This window comes from Lygodium microphyllum, chromosome 1 (assembly GCF_053477565.2).
Source record: "Lygodium microphyllum isolate KBCC chromosome 1, Lygodium_microphyllum_v1.1.10, whole genome shotgun sequence".
Classification (NCBI taxonomy): domain Eukaryota; kingdom Viridiplantae; phylum Streptophyta; class Polypodiopsida; order Schizaeales; family Lygodiaceae; genus Lygodium; species Lygodium microphyllum.
Genome location: NC_141135.1, coordinates 111671636 through 111693086, shown reverse-complemented (window position 1 = coordinate 111693086; position 21451 = coordinate 111671636).

The window sequence follows — 21451 nt, the reverse complement described above, 5'->3', positions numbered from 1 at the left end:
TCTCTCTATATATATATATACAGAGAGCCACAACCCATGCAAGTCCTAGGTTGATGATGGAGGCTGATGAAATGCTATGCCCCCCACACATGTTGCGCCACATGCTCCTCAAATGCCTCTCTCTCTCTCTCTCTCTCTCTCTCTCTCTCTCTCTCTCTCTCTCTCTCTCTCTCTCTCTCTCTCTCTCTCTCTCTCTCTCTCTCTCTCTCTCCATGCATAGGTCGCATGCCGCCAACGATCCCCCACATGCTCCATCACATGCCTCTCTCTCTCTCTCTCTCCCCCCCTGTAGGGGTGCCGGCACAACCTGCATAGACCGGCCGATGAAGAAGACGACTAATGAAGAAGACAATTCTCTCTCTCTCTCTCTCTCTCTCTCTCTCTCTCTCTCTCTCTCTCTCTGCGCATAGGTCACAATTCGCTGACGGTCCCCTACACGCTTTGCTACACACCTCTCTCTCTCTCTCTTTCTCTCTCTCTCTCCCCTTGTAGGGATGTAACTAGAACCCCCGCACAGATAGGTTGATGAAGAGGACAGGCACTTCCACATGCTACGTCCCCCACATGCTCCCCCGCATGTTGCACCCCGTGTAAAGCTGAAACTATTTGCACGTGTAGGTTACTGAGTCAACGATAGGGAATTGGAGAGAGAGGGAGTATCAATGCGTTTTCGCCCCCCACACATTGGAGATCAAAGACCCCTTTACCACCTTCCATGCATGGAGAGAGAGAGAGAGAGAAAGAAGAAGAAGAAGAAGAAGAAGAAGAAGAAGAAGAAGAAGAAAGAGGAAAAGAGAGAGGGAGGGGAAGAGGAAAGAGAATAGTCTTTTTTAGATTAAATCTTTTTTGACATACTTAGAGAGAGAGATAGAGAGGAAATATATAATTTGAGAGAGAGGAAATAGGGGGAGAGATAGGGGAAGAGAGGAAAATGAAAAATAGAGAGAAATGAAAAATTATAGAGACACAAAAGAGAGCGAGAGAAAAAAACTTGAAAGAGAAATAGAGGAAAGAAAAATGAGGAGAGAGAGAGAGAGAGAGAGAGAGAGAGAGAGAGAGAGAGAGAGAGAGAGAGAAGAAGAAGAAGAAAAAGGAAAGGAGGGAGAGAGACGGGGAAAAAGAGGAAAAAGAATAGTCTTTTTTAAATAAAACATTTTTTGACATACTTTTTAACTTATATATATATATATATATAATTTTAGAGAGAGAAAATAGGGGAGAGAGAGGGGAAGAGAGGAAAGAAAAATATATAGAGAGAAAAGAGAATGAGAGGAAAACTTGGAAGAGAGAGGAAAATAAATATGAGAGAGAGAGAGAGAGAGAGAGAGAGAGAGAGAGAGAGAGAGAGAGAGAGAGAGAGAGAGAGAGAGAGAGAGAGAGAGAGAGAACAAAAAACCAAGAGAAAGATACAAAGAGAGCAGAGAGGAAAGAAGAGGAGAGAGAGAGGGAGAGAGAGGGGGAACATAAAGAGAATTATACAGAGAGAGAGAAAAATGAAAAACTAAGGAGAGAGAGAGTGAAGGATAAGAGAGGAGAGAGGGGAGAAGAAAAGGGAGAGAGAAGAAAATGAGAGAGAGAGAGAGAGAGAGAGATAGAGAGAGAGAAAAGAAGAACTAGAAGAAGAATTTGAATACAGAGAGAGGGAATTATAGAGAGAGAAAAGATAATTAAAAAAGAGAGAGAAAAGAATAAAGTTTAAAGAGAGAGAGAGAAGGGAAAAAAAGGAAAAAAGAGTAGAAAAAGAGAGAAGGAAAAGAAAGGAGAGAGAGGGGAGAGAAGAAAAGCAGGGAGAGAGGCGAAGAGAAGAAAAGGGGAGAGAGAGAGAGAGAGAGAGAGAGAGAGAGAGAGAGAGAGAGAGAGAGAGAGAGAGAGAGAAGAAGAAGAAGAAGAAGAAGAAGAAGAAGAAGAATGAGAAATAGAGAGATGGGAAAAAGAGGAAATAGATTTTTTTTATAAAATAAACATTTTTTGAGAGAGGGGAGAAGGGCGAGAGAAGGAGAGAGAGAGGGAAGAGAGAGAGAGAGAGAATATAAGTTTAAAAGAGAGAGAGAATAAAAAAAGAAAAAAGAGGAGAAAGGGGAGGAGAAGAAAAGGGGAGAGAGAGAGAGGAAGACGAGAGAGAATATGAACATAAAGAGAGAGAATTATAGATAGAGAAAAGATAAAATTTACATACTTTAAGAGAGACTGAGGGGAAAAAAGGAAGAGAAAGAAGAAGAAGAGAGAGAGAGAGAGGAAAATATGGAGAGAGAATTATAGAGAGAGAAAATATAATATTTTAAAGAGAGAGAGGAAAAATAGAGGGGAGAGAGAGAGGGAGAGAAGAAGAAGAAGAAAATATAAACATAGAGAGAATAATAAAGAGAGAAAATATAAAATTTAAAAGAGAGCGAGAGAGAGAAAAGAAAAGAAAGTAAAGAGAGAATGAAGAAAGAGAGAAGAAGAAGAAGAAGAAAGGAAAAAAGAGAAGAGAGAGAGAGAGAGAAGGAGAAGAGAGGATAGAGGGAGAGAGAGAGAGAGAGAGAGAGAGAGAGAGAGAGAGAGAGAGAGAGAGAGAGAGAGAGAGAGAGAGAGAGTAGAGAGAGAACCAGGAGAGGAGAGAAAATTAACTAAAATAGAAAGCAGAGGGAGAGAGAGAGAGAGAGAGAGAGAGAGAGAGAGAGAGAGAGAGAGAGAGAGAGAGAGAGAGAGAGAGAGAGAGAGAGAACTTAGACATAGGGAACTGGGGGAGGGAGAGAGAAAGAGAGAGGAGAAAAATATTAGAAACAAAGAGGAGAGATAAAGAAGAAAAATGGAATTATTGAGTGAATCGCACGCGACAATTTCACTTGCCACTTCATGGTAATGAAGCTGTCGCGAAGCAGCCTAGTGTTTCGTCCACACAAAGCATTATTATTTAATATATTATCACATGATAGGTGTAGGATTCATAGTTAGCATTGCCATTAATTGCGAAGAGAGTTGATACATGTTTTTTTATAGTAAGATTACTATCATTGAGGTCATTGATGTGCCCCATAACCTCAAAGACAAAAGTAGAACTCATGAATTCGTAATGTAATGGTGTTGAGATTTTCAACAAATTTGTCATAGCCATTACTAAGATTTATTAATGGGACTTAGAGGTGAGATGAGCAATGAGCAAGGAATTTCCTAAAAAAGAGGATTATTTTGGCTCACTTGTAAGCAAGGAGATAGAGATTGTTCTATCATAAATGGAAACAATAACTCAAATGGGCAACATCTTAGGTTCAAGTGAGGAGATTTAAGTTCAAAGAGACCATGGAATTCTCATAAAATGACAAATAGTTTGGCTTTTACAAGCAAGAACATAGCATTTGGTCTTGATGTTTTCACTTGCTTGTAAGCAAGAACATACTATGTTCCTGCTAGCATTTCATCTTGAGGTTTTTTTTTCTAATTTTTACTTTAAAAAAATCTAGATACATATGTTAATCAAAAGGCATACATACATCTATACTACTATATTATTTTCGTTGTAGATTTAGTAAGCTCATAATCTCCAAAGGGCTTCTTGAACCTACCCCCTTTCCAAACCTCCTCTTTTTTATTAAACCTCCCCCCCTCTCTCAAGCATAATCTCTCCCTCTCTCTTCTCCCTCCCCTTTTTAATTAAAATCCGCCTCTCTCTCTCTCTCTCTCTTTTAATTAAATCAAACTTTTCATAAACATCTCTTTCTTTTCCTTTTTAAATCAAAAGTTTCTCTCTCGCAATTAGAGTAAAATTTTTAATTTAAAATTTTCCTTTTTAATTAAATATTTTATTTTTATTAAATAGTTTAAAAAATTAATTAAAAACTTTCACATACTTTGAGAGAGAGAGGGGAAGGGAGAGAGAAAAAGAAGGAGAGAGAGAGAGAGAGAGAGAGAGAGAGAGAGAGAGAGAGAGAGAGAGAGAGAGAGAGAGAGAGAGAGAGAGAGAGAGAGAGAGAGAAGTGAGGAGAGATGGGGGAAGAAAACAGGGGGAGAGAGGGAGGGAAAAGAGGGAATAGAGAGCAGGAGAAAAAAGATTAAGAGAAACAGTTAAGAGAAAGAGAGGGGGTAAGAAGAGAAAAAAGTGGAGAGAGAGAGAGAGAGCAAAGAGAAGAAATAATTAGGAGAGAGCGGGAGAAAAAAGATTGAGAGAAAGAGGGGTAAGAAGAGAAAAAAGTGGAGAGAGAGAGAGAGCAAAGAGAAGAAAAAATGAGGAGAGAGAAAATAAAAAAAGAATAAAGAGGGGAGAAAAAAGCAAAGAAAAAAGATGAGAGAGAGAGAGAGAGAAGAAGAAGAAGAAGAAAATAAAAAAGGAGGGAGAGTGAGAGAGAAGAAGAAAAGGGGAGAGAGAGAGAGAGAGAGAGAGAGAGAGAGAGAGAGAGAGAAGAAGAAGAAGAAGAAGAAGAAGGGAAGGAAAGGGGAGAGAGAGAGATAAGAAAAAAAAGAAAAAAGAGGAGAGCAAGGGGGAAAAAGGAGAGGGGAAAAAGAGAATAGAGAGAGGAGAAAAAAGATTGAGAGAAAGAGGAAAGAGAGAGAGGAGGTGAGAATATAAAATAATGAAAAAAATTGGAGAGAGAAAGAGATTTGGTTGGGCAAGTACAAGAGAGAGAGAGAGAGAGCAAAGAGAAGAAAAAAGTAAAAGAGAAAAAAGAGGGGAGAGAAAGACAAATAAAAAAGGGGGAAGAGAGAGAGGGAGAAAAAAATATGAGAGAGAGGAGGCAAAAGAAATGAGAGAGAAGAAGAAGAAGGGAAAAAAAAGTAGGGAGAGGGGAGAGAAGAAAAGGGGAGAGAGAGAGGAAGAAAAAGAAAAGAAAAAAGAGGAGAGAGAGAGGGGGAAAATAGGAGAGAGAAAATCTACATCACTATATAATTTTCATTGTAGGTTTAGAAAGCCTCAAACCTCCGGAGGCCTTCCCAGACCTACCCCCTTCCCAAACCTCCCCTTTTTAATTAACACCCTCTCCCTCTCTCACTTGTAATCTCTCCCTCTCTCTTTTCCCTCACTTTTTTAATTAAACCCCCCCATCTCTCTTGGGTGTAGGCTCTCTCTCTCCCCCCTCTCCCCCTTTTAATTAAATCAAGGTTTTCACAAATGTCTCTTTCTATCCCTTTTTAAATCAAATCTCTCTCTCTCTCTCTCTCTCTCTCTCTCTCTCTCTCTCTCTCCCTCTCCCCCTTTTAATTAAATCAAGGTTTTCACAAATGTCTCTTTCTATCCCTTTTTAAATCAAATGTTTCTCTCTCTCTCCTCTTTTAGTTAGATTAAAAATTTTAATTTAATTTTTTTCTTCACTCCTCTTTCAATTAAATATTTTTAAATTTTATTTTTATTAAATATTAAAAACTTATTTAATTAAAAATTATTCACATACTTTGAGAGAGAGAGAGAGAGAGAGAGAGAGAGAGAGAGAGAGAGAGGAACAAAGAGAGAGAATTATTGAGAGAGGAAAAATAAAATTTAAGAGAGAGAGAGAGAGAGAGAGAGAGAGAGAGAGAGAGAGAGAGAGAGAGAGAGAGAGAGAGGAACAAAGAGAGAGAATTATTGAGAGAGGAAAAATAAAATTTAAGAGAGAGAGAGAGAGAGAGAGAGAGAGAGAGAGAGAGAGAGAGAGAGAGAGAGAGAGAGAGAGAGAGAGAGAGAGAGGAACAAAGAGAGAGAATTATTGAGAGGAAAAATAAAATTTGAGAGAGAGAGAGAGAGAGAGAGAGAGAGAGAGAGAGAGAGAGAAGAGAGGGGGGAGAGAGGGAGGGAAAAGAGGGAATAGAGAGTGGGAGAAAAGAGAGAGAGAGAGAGAGAGAGAGAGAGAGAGAGAGAGAGAGAGAGAGAGAGAGAGAGAGAGATCACAATGGATGAAAAAGTAGGAGAGAGAAAAGAAAGAAAGAAAGGAGGGAAAGAGAAAGGGGAAAGAGGGGGGAGAAAGGCAAAGAAAAAATAGGAGAGAGAAAATTAAAAAAGCAGGGAGAGGGGAGAGAGAAAGAAGAAGAAAAGAAAAAAGAAGAGAGAGAAAAAAGAGGGAGAAAAAAATATGTGAGAGAGAGAGAGAGCAAAGAGAAGAAAAAAGTAGAAGAGAAAAGAAAAAAGAAAAAAGATGGGGGAGAGAAAGGGAAAAGAGAGGAGAGAAAGGCAAAGAAAAAAGAGGACAGAGAAAAAAAGGAAAGAGAGAGAGAGGGATAAAAAATATGAAAGAGAGAGGAGGCGAGAGAGAGAGAGAGAGAGAGAGAGAGAGAGAGAGAGAGAGGAGGAGAAAAGAAAAGAAAAACACAGAGAGAGAGGGAAGAAAAAAAGAGGAGAGAGAGAGGTAAAAAAGAGGAGAGAGAAAAAAGAAGAGTGAGGGAGAAAAAATACGAGAGAGAGAGAGAGAGAGAGAGAGAGAGAGAGAGAGAGAGAGAAGAAGAAGAAGAAGAAGAAGAAGAAGAAGAAGAAGAAGAACACAGGTGTTTTTCCAAACAACTTAGCATTCCAATATTTACCTATGTATCTAATGGTTATCACGATTACTACATCCCACAAGCTTGCTATAGTTTCATACTAGTATGTAAAAAGTACACTCTTCATGTCTATTTTCCCATGGAAATCGACATCTTCAACCCACTTCATGAGGGTTGACAAAAGGCCCTTGACTTCCAAGTAGTCTCAAAATAGGTGTTGCACAATTTCCACATTCCTATTGCATAAGACACACAATGGAGAAATTTGCCTTGGTTTTGTTAGTCTCTCCCTTGTGTGGAGAACTTGTTAATGATAGTCTTCCAAAGGATAAGGTTCAATCTTCTTGATGTCATACTTGGCTGAATCTCTCGCCAAGTTCCTAGCTTTTTTTGGAGCATTTTGTTCTCCAATACTCATAAGTTTTGTAGATATGCCTTCCATCCTTATGACAAAAATGCCCTCTCTTTGTGACCTCCGTGAGTAGTTTTACCTTCTCCATATTATAGCACTTGAGTGAGTTCATCGCCTACACTATATAGGAGGTGGGCCAATCCTCCCTCCTATGTGAGAGGACCTCCCCCATCCATTTTGCTTCGTTGTCACTTAAATCCCACCTTTGTACAATCTAATTCAAAGTCAGCCACCATTGAAGGGAGTCAGCTACCCAACATGTCAACCCACTTCTTTATTAGTTTGTTAAAGAGAAACTTGGATTGGTGAGGACTATTAAGGATAGGCATGTGGTTATCCACAAATTCATATGCACATAGCCACACCAAGTTCGCAAGAGGCTTGAGTCCCCTCTTTGTCAAATCTACCACACCATTGTGCCTAATTGACCATTTTCTAGCAAATAGCAATTTCCATGCCTCCTTTGAATGAATGATCAAATGACATTAAATACATTTGCTAAAGTAAATGTTAGACCAACAGAGACCATTCCACCTTCCCCTTGGTTACTAGTCTTCCTATGAATGTGTTGCTCTCTCCCTCTGAACTTTAGCATTGAGTTTGGATGTGAATTATTGGAACCTTTATACATGGGCTAATACTAGCCCCAAAGGACAACCTAGATACATGAAAACCTCACCCTTTAATATGAATCCATAATCAACAATCCACTCTAGATGGTCCTCATGTCCCAAGTATAGGATCTCAATTATATCGTGGATGATGAGAAATCTAGACATATCAAAAAAAGGATTGAAAAGCATCCAAGAGCACATTCACTTGGTCCTTCTTGGCCTTCAAAATGCTAAATGTATCATAGAAAAGAATTGTGACCTCGTTGTGAATCAAGGTAGTCCCACCTAGGGATCATTAGGGGCTTTACAGTTCCCCTTTGCACCAACCTAACCATCTTCTTCAACAATGGGTTAGTCAATATTCTTCAATGAGTCAATTATCATGGTAAAAAGCAACAATACCAATGGACACTTAGGAGGAATGGACCTTTGCCATGTGAAGGGTTTTGTGAGATAGCCATAGTCATCTTACAACTAGCACTTCTAGATATAACAAGATGAAATCCCAACTAACAAAATCTTATAAGTCTTATTAAGGTCCATATTAACTAGTATGACTCTCTAATCATTGGTTAAAGCCCAATCTATGGTCGTGACAAGATTCAATATTCAATCTTGAATCTTCCACTAGAAGATGACACTTATGGATAATTGAAGAAAGCACATGTGTAATCCTCATGGGCTATGACCTTAGCCATCATCTTGTAGGACAAATTAAGCATCATCAATGGCCTCCATTGCGCCATTTTAAGCTACAAACTTGCATATCAACTTGATAAGGCCTTGACTAACATTTGGAGGGATCTCCCTAAGTTAGAAAGTTAGTGAGATCCCTTCCAGAAATTTCCCAAATAGTTTTATAGTACTTTGCTAGCATTTTGCCAATCTTGAGAGATTTCCTATCCTTCATCTTCTTGAGTGCACATGTAACTTTGTCTTTGGAGAAGGAAGCCTCCAATCAGGTAGCCTCTACCTTGGAGAGTTCAGTAGTATCCTCAAAAAGATCATGGACCTTACTCTCATAATATTGGGGTTTCATAAAACCTTTGCCAATAATTAGTGCACATGAAAAACTTTCATTATTTCTTCATTGCAAGTCATTTGAATTCTCAATACAACTAATTTGTTCCCTTCTCCCTTTCTTCTTTAAGGCATCAAAGTAGAAGTCGATGGTGCGTTGCCATCAACCTCCCACCTAGCCTTTAGTTATAGTTTTGCACTCTAAATGTTATAGAATTCCTATGCTTTAAGGTGTGATTCAACTTCATGCAAGAGCTTGCACAAGTTTTTAAGGTATAATTTAACTTTGTACAAGAGCTTTCACAAGTTCTTAGAAGAAACATTAAGAGTAGAAAGAAGAGAATCTAACTCAAGTAGCATGATCCATAGAATTTTTTCTTTTACGTGCATCAACTTTGCCATATTTTTGGCCTCTATTTAATCCACACACTTATAGGGCCCTATCATAACTTTCAGCCTCTATAACCATTTCTTATCATATCCAATCCATGTATTTTGGCCAATGTAACCACTATCTTGTTACATTCAATCCATGTACTCATAAAGTCCTCAGCTTTAAGGTGCAATCCATGCATTTTGGCCTTTACAAAAGGTGGCTAATGTACACCTAGTGTAATCATCAAAATGGTGGAATTAGAGAGCACAATGCTTGGATTGTGTGTATGCTAATGGTGGTGCGTGATGGCTTGCTTCTAGCTACAAATTTTTTGTCCTACTAGATATCATTATTGTTGACCATTGCCCCAGTAATGTGACCTTGTGTGTACTACTAAATAGTTGGTTTGCTAGAAGGGCCTTTGCCTTTCAAATTGAACACATCCCTTTTGTAAAGTTTTTTGTGATAAAAGCTAGGCCACATAAAGCTTGTAGTCTCTCTTAGCTGTTTCTCTCTATTGCTAGCATGCCACCCTACCCAAATCTATTGCCATTAGCAATAGTCATGCTGTAGTAATTTTGTAATAGGGTCAATTGATCCTCCATTTTCCCACAAGCCAAGACCATTGCTTCCCTCTTTTAGTTGATACATTAGAGGCACGCACCAAGATTAGCTTATCTTCTTTCCTCTAGTCACAACTTCAGAGTCAATATGGATCCCTCTTGATTTGCTTGATAGAGAATAGGGAGAAAGTAAACCTTTATGAGCATCATCATTCCTCCCCTCCCTCTAGAGCATCCTTTTATAACCAAGGGCATAGAAGTTCATTGTTTCTTCTTCTCCTAGCTTGACTTCTTGCAATGCAAGGATATCAAACATTTGCTTCCTCAAGACACCATGTCAAATGTTGTTTTCTCTTTTTAGAACATAAGCCACACACACACACACACACACACACACACACACACACATTATTAATGTGCTACATGAAAGGGGGGAAGGGCAACAAGCAAGCTTTTTGAGTGAGCTTTTCTAAGCAACCCCTCTAATCTTGTACCACATAGTTTTCTTATTCCACCCCTAGATATATCCACCTCCACTTTCACTTCTATTACTAACACCACCACTAATAGAACCGTTATCACCTTCACGACCATCTCCACCACCACCACCACCACCATTGTCACACCACCACTACCTTCACTTTGTCTATCTCTCTCTATCTCTCTATCTCTATGTCCTTCTTTTCCTCCCTCCCTTTGTGTCTACTCGGGGACAGTTGTTATCTATCTCTCTATCTCTCTCTCTCCATTCCATCACTTACGCACACTTTCTCTCCCTCTCCCTCTCCCTCTCCCTCTCCCTCTCCCTCTCCCCCTCCCTCATCTCTCATTCTCATTTTCTCTCCTTACCGATCTCCTTCTCATTCTTCCTTGCTCTCTCTCTCTCTCTCTCTCTCTCTCAAATTACTTCATTACTTTACTCGAGAGAAATTATATGAGAATTATAGTCACGGGACAATGCCACCCTAAATGGTCGTCTCGGCAGTCCTATTCGAAACCTGAAAGCCAGTTAACATAGATATTGGAGAGTTTTGTCTGCGTGTCATTGATGACAGATAATGACGATGGTCAAACATGTTTCATATAACACGGACTCCTCCTTGGCGCATGACAGGGGATGGTGTGTTTATTGCAATTGCGAACGTCATGCTACTGAGACTACACTACAAATACAGGAGTAGTCCAATGATTTGTTTCTTTCTTAGTTCTCTGATCTATGACATCTATATTAATGACAAGACTTATTGATGAACACCACAAGTTATGGCAAGAAGATCTTTGAGATGTTAATAGATACTGCTCATCATCAGATTCTGATTATTATGTGGACAGGCGGATCGTCATCAAATTACTGGTGACATACTTCCAAAGACAACAAAGAGAAGGGTGGCAGCATTTTGAAATGCAGAAATTCGTTGGAAGGCAAAGATGACGGCATCAGATTCTAGATTGCGGACTAAAACAATGTTTCGCCATTGATGACAAGCAGGGTGGTGTTGTAAAGCTAAAAGCTTTCAAGACTTAAAGTTGAAAAAAACATAAAGCTTACCAAATGCTTTAAAACCTATAAAGCTTTCCAATTTGCCTTTAAGCAATAAGTGTTAAAAATCCTCTATGCTTTTTGAAAAGCAAAAACACAAATGTGTGATACGAAAAAACTATATAAGGTTGAGGAAGAGACGAGCAAAGGGCCTTCCCCTTTTGTGTGCAATTTGTGGAGAAGTGAGAGGAGGGTCCCATGCATGAGTATGGTTTTTTGTGAAGGAGTTCGTCGAGTCTTGTAGAAGTTTTTTGGATGTTGCCAAGTTGATGCTTGATGTATCAAACATTAAAAGGGTATGAAGAAATTGTTTGTTTCGAACTCAAGATTTTCATGTTTGAATGTCGTAGATGCTCTACTTTGAGCTTGATTCTAAATGCGTTTGAGGTTATAAGAGGCATTGTGTGTTGTTTGGTTTCGAGTGTGGCTAGTGTGGTGTTTGTAAAACGTTAAATTTTTTTGTGTTTGCGTTGTTCATCAACAAAGTCAATTATTCTAATTGACATTCCTTAATATCTCATTATCGGGTTGTGAGAGAGGCTTAATCTTGATCACTACTCGGATAACCTCTTTTTTTTTGTGCACTCGCCGCTGAGGAGTGCTGAAAAAATTGACTTTATGTGTGATTTTGTGTATTGAATTCTTGTTTGAGATTGTTTTCCAATGGCTAGTTCATTTCCTGAGTTTTAAGGACAAAAGTGAGAGGATCTTTAGCGATTCCATGATGAATTGCAAATAAGTGACTCAATCTTGAAACTCCAAATTCTGAAATTTCAATTGTTGGATGAAGTTCATAATTGAATTGATGATTATGAAAAAATTCTAAGGTTAAGAAAATTTCCTATTCCAATGGAATATGAAGCAACCAAGCAGGCATTCTTGACTATTTTAAGTAAATTGTAACCTTTGGAGAAAAATAAAAACTTGTAAAAAAGAAGAAGATTAGACCATAGAATTTTTTGCCTTAGAGTAGACTAGACTTTGGGATTGATGGAATGCATCTTTAGGCCCATGAGAGAGAGCCTCGAAAATGTTGAAAATAATAAATTTTGTTGAAAAATTGCAGGGAGAGGTGAGAATAAAATTGGAAATAAAAGAACCAAGCACTTTTGAGGAAGTTGTAATGATTGCGATAGAAAAAGAGAGAAAAATCGAGCAAATTAAAAAGAGAGTCATTTAGAACACCTAATGTTGAAAATAGAGATCAGAATTGGTAAGGGGATGGACAAAATTATCAAATTTTAACAAGACAAAATGTTCAATTAGCACTAGAGATTGAAGATCAGTTGTTAAGACAAATGCAAAACATGAGATTAGGAGCTTTGAGAGGAAGACCTTGGGGAAGAGGAAGTGGAGGACATATAGGACAAACCAATCAGAAAAATGTAAAAATTAGAGGAGGAAATGCGAGAGGATATTTTTGAAGACCAATGGTGACTTATTTTTCTTGTGGAGAGTTAGGTCATGTGAGCACAAATTGTCCTTATATGCCTAGAACAAGACGGGATATGTATCATTTACCTCGAAATTTACCTAATAGACAAAATGATTTTGGGATAGAAACAAAAAATGATTCTACATCCTAAGATCTTAGGTTGACTGAAGAGGAGAAAGGAAAAAGTGCTATTAATTGTATTCTTTTAGAAAATTAGGATGAGGAAAAGAAAACTGTTGATGTAATGCGTACAATAAAAAGAAGGAGAGATAAACTTGAGACTAGTAAAGCTGGTGAGGAAAGACAAAGAAAAATAAAAAGAGAAGAGAATCCAGAGAAGAGAGAAGAAAATAAATCGAGAGCACCTAGAAAAGACTATCATGTTGTTGATATTCCTTTGGGGGAGGGAGAGAGTGACTATGACCTTAAAAGGGATATGATGGGTAAGAAAGATTATAAATCTTTTTCCTACTTGATGGAGTTATGCCCTAAGATGAGAGGACAATGGAAAAAATTAGTGAATTCGAAGTATAAGGAAAAAAAGAAAGGAACAAAGAGAGTTTTGACTATTGAAGAATTGCATGATATTTGTCCTATTGTGGATGCTTGGCATAAGAATCAAAACATAGGAGAAGCATATATTGATGGAGGAGCACAGATTAGTGTGATTACTCAGGCTTGTGTTGAGTAGTTTGGAGTTGAAATTGTTGAAGGGTCGAAGTTTCGAATCAGGTTTGCTAATCATGCTAAAGTGAGGTGCTTAGGTATCATTCAGAATTTGGAAGTGAAAGTTTATGGCATGTCTATGAAAATTGATTGTCATGTTAACCCAGTAGGGTTGGGAGCTTTTCCGCTTTGTGTGGGTAGACCTTAGTTTAGGAAAGCAAGAGCAATACAAGATTGGGGAAAAGGAATGATAACAATTTATGACCCAAGGGGAGTAGCAAAAAAATTTGACATGTCTTCGAAAAAGGAATTGGTGAATGAGGATGACAATGAAGAGGAAGATGAAGATGACGAAGAGAGTGATGACTCTGATGAGGAAGATGATAGTGAGGATGAGAGTTCACAAAGTGATTCTAATCAGAAAGTGTCATCTATTGCAATCGAGTTAGTTAATCTTGAAGGAGAGAAAGAGAGAATTAAGGAGGACTTCTTGAGTCTGTTAGAAGACCATGAGGGGGAGGGCTTAGAATATGTAAAATTGATTGATGCAGATGAGGGTTTAGATTTGTTGCCTAGAGAGGTTGTTGAGATTTGTAGCGAGTTTGGTAGTGAGTTTGTTGATCAAGAGAGTTTTGAGGTTATGGGTTTTGACTCATGTTGTGGTTGTGATGGTGTTGTTGTTGTTGACTCTGATGAGTCTTGTGAGTTGGTTGGTGATGGATTGAGTAGCCCTGAAGAGGCTTTTGTTTGTGATGTTGCTGATGTTGTCTTGAGCAGACCTAACCTCATGCTTCTTGATAGTTGTGTGGATGATTGTTTAGTTGATTTAGGTAACAATGACGAAGAGAAAACCTCATTTGATAGTTTTGTGGTTTCTTTGAGTTCTCCTAGAGTTTGTGATGATTTTGAGGTTTTGAGGTCCTTGAGAGTGATGTTGATGAGGATGTGAGAGAAAATTTAAGTAAGGATATGAGAAGGATTGAGAAATTGAGGAAAGAGAGATGTAGCACTCAAGGTAGAGAGTGTGAAAAAAATTGTGAGGTTGAAGTTGAAGTGAATTGGACAATAGGGTGTCTGGATGAGGATTTTAACTCTAAAGAGTTGCCTAAGGTTTTTTTTTTTGCGAAAAGTCTCTGGAGACTATTTGTGAGAATACTATAGAAAAGGTTGTCTATTTTGTATATGGAGTTGAAGAATTGGAGTCTTGTTTTGCTAAGGAGACGAGCAGCTTAGATGGGTGTCTTGGAGAGGTTTCTTGTTTTGATGAGTTTTAGTCTAATGTGGATAAATGGTGTGTTTGGATGTTTTGTGGTGTTGGAAGATCTTTGTTTAGTATTTTTTGGAATGGAATTTGGCAATGTAGAAAGGCTTATAACCTCATTTCAAAACCTGTGAGTTTTCATGGTTTCCTCTTGGGAGGATGGGAGGGGTATGTGGATTGTTGTGGATGATGAGATGTTTTGTATTGATACTTTGGGATGCTTTGGATTTGAAAAATTTTAGGATTTTAAAGAGAAATTTATGGATGACTTTTGTGTGTTCATTGAGGAGTTGTTTGAGATAATGTGCCATTGATTTTTTTGATTTTTGAGTTTGAAGAAATTAGGAATGGAGTGTTGGATTCAAAATTTGATTGGCTTATAAATGTTGCATCGTTTTATGAAAACAACTATTGCACATGAATGTTTGCAGACTAGGGGGAGGGCTAAATATGTCAAGCATTTTTTTGAAAATTGAAAACCCTTAGAGAAACTGTAGTTAGGTTTGATAGCTTAGATGTTTGCGTGACAGTTTGTGTTGTCGTTTTGTAGTTGGATTTTTTGTGTTTGTCCAGCTTAGGATTTGTTTGTGTCATTATGTTTGATTTTTTGAGTATGGAAACTTGATAGCCTTGGTCAAATTTGGTATTTTTTTTAATTAGGTTTGGGCTAGAGTTTGTTGATGGCTGCTGAACATCGTGGAATAGGTATGTTTTCTTGCTAAGACTTTTGCACATCACAAGGTTATGGGTTCACGAGCACTTCACATTGCACTTGTCGGATACACTATACTCAGGGCCGTCTCCCGATTTTATCAAATACATCCATGTCATGGTTTGGGTTGATGCACGTTTTGCACCATTGTTGAGCACTAGCACGGCGTGAGGCCTGCTGCAGCTACATGTAGTAAATCTTAGTTGCACATGCACTCGAGGGAGCACTAGTCATTGAGCATGCACTTCTTCTTACACACATGAGAGTTGGGATATTCATCACCAAGTTAGGAACTTCTCGTTGAGTGGGAAGGTGGTTAGATGAGTTTGAGGGTCGTGAAGGATGCCACCAATTGTAAGATGGGTTGTTCTCTTGGTCTACATCTTGAGGACCATTGTTTTTTTAAGCAATAGTAAGATTTTGGGTGGAAGGAGCGAAGTACGATGATTTGTTTGCTGAGTATTGAGGGGTGAGATTAAGGATCAATTCTAATGAAGAAAATGTGTTTTCTTTTTGCATAATGCACGAGCACATGTAGATAGGCTAGGCAAAATTTCTTCAATGCATCCATATTTTTGTGTGAAGCATAGCTTGTTTCAATTGTATATCATGAATCCGACATTGCATATTTGCCAAATCATGAAAGATTGAGCACGGAGTTCAATTTCAAGCATATCTTCAGTTAGGACACAAGCATATCTTCAGTTAGGACACAAGCATATCATCAAAGAGGTGGATTTCTTTTCGAGAGGCATGAAGGTTAATAAAGGAGACTGTATATATCATTTGGAAGTTGTCATCATATGCTAAGTCATCAGTCACTTTGTGTCATCAAGAGTTAGTGGCTTGTACGATAGCTATTGAGCTTTGAAGATCAGAGGGGTAAGTGTTCATTGAGGCACTTTTTGTATGAACTTAGATAAGACGAAACTATTGGTGCATTTGTTGGACTTGATAAAGATGACATGGAAGGCATAAAGGAGCAGAACAAATGAAAAAAGAAGGTATGTTCATGGGATAGGTCAAGAGAGAAATTATATGAGTATTATAGTCACAGGACAATGCCACCCTGAATGGTCATCTCAACAATCCTATTCAAAACCTGAAAGCTAGTTAGCATAGATATTGGAGAGTTTTGTTTATGTGTCATTGACAGTAGACAATGATGATGGTCCATCATGTTTCATATAATACGGACTTCTCCTTGGCATAACAGAGAATGATGTGTTTATTGCAATTGCAAAAGTCATGCTCCTGAGACTACACTGTAAATACAAGAGCAGTCCAAGGATTTTTTCTTTCTTAGTTCTTTGATCTATGACATCTATATTAATGACAAGACTTATTGCTGAACACCAGAAGTTATGGCAAGAAGATCTTTGAGATGTTGATAGATACTACTTGTAATCAGATTTAGATTATTATGTGGATATGCGGATCGTCATCAAATTATTGGTGATATACTTCCAAAGACAGTGAAGCGAAGGGTGGCATTGTTTTGAAACACAAAAATTCGATGGAAGGCAAAGACAACGGCAGTAGATTCTAGATCCTAGACCAAAACAACGCTTCGTCGTTGATGATAGGTAGGGTGGCATTGTAAAGCTAAAATATTTCAAGCCTTAAAGTTGAAAAAAATATAAATCTTACTAAGATCTTTAAAACCTATAAGACTTTCCAATTTGCCTTTAAGCAATAAGCGTTAAAAAGCCTCTATACTTTTTGAAAATAAAAAACACAAACGTGTGATATGAGAAAGCTATATAAGGTTGAGGAAGAGAAGAGCAAAGGACCTTCCTCTTTTGTGTGCAATTTGTGGAGAAGTGAGAGAAGGGTCCCATTCATGAGTGTGGTTTTTTGTGAAGGACTTCGTCGAGTCTTGTAGAAGTTTTTTGGATGTTGCCAAGTTGACACTTAATGTTAAAAGGGTATGAAGATTTTCTTTATTTTGAACTCAAGATTTTCATGTTTGAATGTCATAGATGCTCTACTTTGAGCTTGATTCTAAACACATTTGAGGTTATAAGAGGCATTGTGTGTCATTTGGTTTTGTGTGTGGCTAGTGTGGTATTCACGAAACTTTGAAATTTTTCGTGTTTGTGTTGTTCATCAACAAAGTCAATTATTCTAACCAACACTCCTTAATGTCTCATTATCGCATTGTGAGAGAGGATTGATCTCAATCACTACTTGCGTAACTTCTCTTTTTTGGTGCCCCCACTGAGGGATGTTGAAAAAATTGACTTTGTGTGTGATTTTGTGTATTGAATTTGAGACTATTTTCATATGGCTAGTTTATTTCTTGAATTTTATGGAAAGAAGGAAGAGGATCTTTAGCGATTCCTTGACAAATTGGGGCTTGGATGTACTATCCTAAGAATAAGTGACTTAACCCTAAAACTCCAAAATCTGAAATTTCAATTGTTGGATGAAGTTCATACTTGGTTTGACGATTATGAGAAAATTCTCAGATTAAGAAATCGTCGTGTTCTTATGGAATATGAAACAATCAAGCATGTGTTCTTAACCATTTTAAGGAAACTAAAACTTTCTAGGACCATTGGATAAAAATAGAAACTTATCAGAAAAAAGAAGACCATACCATAAAATTTTTTGCCTTTGTTGAGAGTGGAAAAAGATTGAATTTTTGAGTGATTTTTGTTGTTTTTGAGGTCTGAACGATTGATTTTTGATAGATTTAGAGTGATGTATGGTTGTTATGGAAGTGTTTGAGAGTGTTTTGGATTATATTGATTATGTTTTGGAAGTTCATGATGATTCTTAGTAGAAATACGAAGCTCTGTGATGTTTTGATAGGTTCTGTTGAGGTTCTGATTGGTTTTGTATACCTTTTGTATAGCTTCTGTTTTGTTCTGAATTTCTTTTGTATGAAGCATGGATTGATGATTGATGAAGATTGAAATCTTTTGAAAGCTTATTGAATAATTTTTGATAGTTTGGAATGGTTTTAGTATGAATTATGAGGATCTACTATTCTCTGATGACCTTCTGTAACCCTCTATAAACCTTCTTTAGAGCCTCTGTCTCTGCTCTATAACTGTTATGTATCTGCTCTGGTCCTGTACTATACTGTTCTGTAGATCTTCTGTAAGTGTTCTATAGAATGTATGTGTGACTTTGGGAAAGTTTTCTAACTTTTGGAAAGGATGAATCTAAGTTCAAAAGAGCTAAAACAAATGGAAGAAGCATTTGCTGAAGACTGAAGAGAAGACTGGAGTGACAGTGACAGTAGTGAGCTATGAAGAGACACTGTAGTGGCTCTGGTGCCTCTTCACATTAGACATACCTCTTGGGAGGTGCATCCATGACGTAAGAAGGATTATTGAGAGTCATTATGAGAGTATTGTAGTGAGGAGATGATATACTATTGAGAGAGAGAGAGAGAGAGCTAGAGATAGCCAATTCTATCAAAATAGTGTATCTGTATATAAGAGATTGAGAGAGAGAACTATGAAGACATTGAAGATGAATACTATGTGATGAATTTCCATTCAAAAGATGGTGTATTTTTTATGTTCATTGTTCTATTGATGGATTCTATGAAGATGTTGAAGATTATGGTTGATTCTATCAAATCCGTGGGAGATATCTACTATGATGTTGCGTAAAGAATTGCTGTTTTCTTTGTTTTGGTCATCAGAAGAATGAAATAAAATCTTGTTGATGTTACAAGATAGATTTTCTTGCAGTAGAATCCCCTTTTCCTTGGTGTCTCTCTTGGGGCTCCATGTTTTTGGTGCGCAGTTGGGGAAACTTGCCATCAACAAGCACCAGTAGAGACTGAAAATGAAGGAAATGGCATTGCCAAGAAGAGGAGAATTCAATGGATGTTTGCAAATTTCCTTCTTCCACTGAAGAGTTGGAGATTTTCATTATCAAAGCCACTTTTCACAAGAAGTTCATCCCACAATGGCGAAAACATATTACCATCATGATGCATGCTCTATGCGGTGGACTGTTTCCTCTTCCTGTTGAAAAAACAGAGACGTGCATCTTGGTGGCAAATTGTTTGGGAACGAAATGAAGAGCAGAAGCGAAGAGAATGACTATCCATGGAAGATTTGGTATTCATTGAGAAGTTTCCAGACATCATCAAGTAGGAGATTGTAAAGAAGCTTCAGGAGTCGTGGTCTGTGGAGGTTCACGAAAACAAGAAGGAAAAGAGTTGGAATTTGTTCATGAATGCTCAACAGCAGGATAAGTGGGATGCTTGGTGAACTGACAATCTTCAGTTTGTCCAATTAGCAACCCATTGGAAGTTGGTAGACAGAGTGTTTTTCACAACATACACTATTGAAATCCTTAGAAGTTGGCATTATTATAATGACTCAAGGTCCCCTTCCTAGTCAGATTCATCCTGGAAATATTGATGACAAATCAACAAATGTAGTCCCATTGCCAGTTTTTAAGGGAGAGTACAATGAAGACCTTGATCTTCATATAGCAAAGTTTATGGTAGCATGTGTGGCTAACAATGCCAGAACCCATGAGCATTGATTAGTAATATTCCCCACCACTTTCAAGGGTGCGGCGTTTCAGTGGTATAAGAGACAAGTAGTAGGAACTTTTGGCACATGGGACGTTGGCCTTCCTCACTAAATTCAGGCGTGAAGGTTTTGAAGAGCGGATGTGAGAGGAGTTCATGAACCTAAGCCAGTCCTCTGGAGAAAGAGCAGAAGCTTATGTCTCGCGAATGGAATCCATCCTAAAGAGATGGACTAACCATCATTTGGATGAAGGTATCCAGAAAGGAGTGTTTCTTAGAGGCCTACGACCAGAAGTTCGCAAGCTCGTGGAATTGAGGAGACCAGTCAATCTGCAAGCTGCAGTAAAAGATGCAAGATTGTATGACGAAGTTGAAGCAAGGCTGTCAATGACTCCAGGAAGAGGAGTCTTACCTCCTACCATGACATGAATGGTATACCCACCAAATACAATCCCAGGGATAGTTCCCTATCCCTATCCCTAGATACAAACAGTGCCGCAGTATAATGCACCTAATCCACTGTGGTCACCACAGACGATAGTGTCTCAAATGATGGTTCAACCACAACAACAATGGCCTCAAACAGTTCCTCTAATGGTGACTCAACAATAGTGGAATCCTACCAACTGGAATCAACAACCCCAAGTCTCAACATGAGCTTTGAATCAGAACCAGAACAGAGGACCCTTTGGATCAACCCAACCAGTGTATGCAGTAATTACAGAAGCTTCCCAAAACCCTACTACAAGTACTTCAGGAGGTGAAAATCTGAAGGACTATTTATCCAACTCAGTTGCAAGTATCAAGAAAGAGCTTATGGATGTGATTACAGAGCAGCTACAGACGCTGAAGGTGAATACTGCCAATATATCCATCCCTATGAGAGATGGAAGAGATATGATGTGCTCTAATACATGGTGCGAAAAGTGTCATCAAGCGGGACATTTAGCCACTGAATGTACCTGAAAACCAACCATTCCTGGAGCCTTTTGTTCCTACTGTTTGCGGAAGAACCATACAGAGGATATTTGCTCTCTGAAAGAGATGCACGAACGAAGGCAGAAGGATGAAAATGCAAGATTCAACTTGCTAGAATCCAAAATGACAACACATGATATTGGACCAAAGCCTAGGAAATTTGGTCCTAATTTTGGTCCAAGGAGGTTTCCCTCTCAAAGTTACAGAGGATGATAGTTTGGCGGTGGTCAAAGATCAGAGGTGGAATGTTATAGGTGTGGAGAAAAGGGTCATATCTCCCCGAATTATCCAAACCCTAGATGATCTGTGGATTACAAGCCCTTATGCAACCGATGCAAAGGAGAAGGCCACACTACAAAGGACTGTCCAAGTCCAGCCCCTGTAAAGGTCAATAGCATTGATAGCCAACAGAAGGTACAAGAGCCTGCCTCCAATTTGGTAGAGTTGGAAGTTGCCGCTGTCACGCGCACAAAGAAGAAGGAACCAGTTGTTTAGAACAAAAATAACTCTTCTTTCAAGACTGTGAAGTTCAACCTACCAATAGAGAGACGGAGCAGTACAGAATAAAACAGTGCAGTACAGAGCACTGTAGTGCCACAGAGCATCACAGAGACAGTCCCAGAGACAGGATTAGAGGTCCAGGGGATAGATGATACAGAAGCACCTCTAGAAACAGAGGAAGTGCCGATGCTGTAATTATTAAAAGAAAAAGGAAAGATAAAAATAGGTGTAGCCCCATTCCCCAGCAGGCTGGAGAAGCCTGTGGATCCTATCAAAGAATATGACATGGTCAAAGACCTAGACACCTTTAAACCAAACTTAACATTCCAACAGTTACTGATGTTGTCTCCCAGCTACCGAAAGAAATTCAAAAGCATCTTGACAAGAAGATTCAACAGCGACCAAGACTAATAAGGCCCCGGAGCCTGTAAAGGAAGTCGATG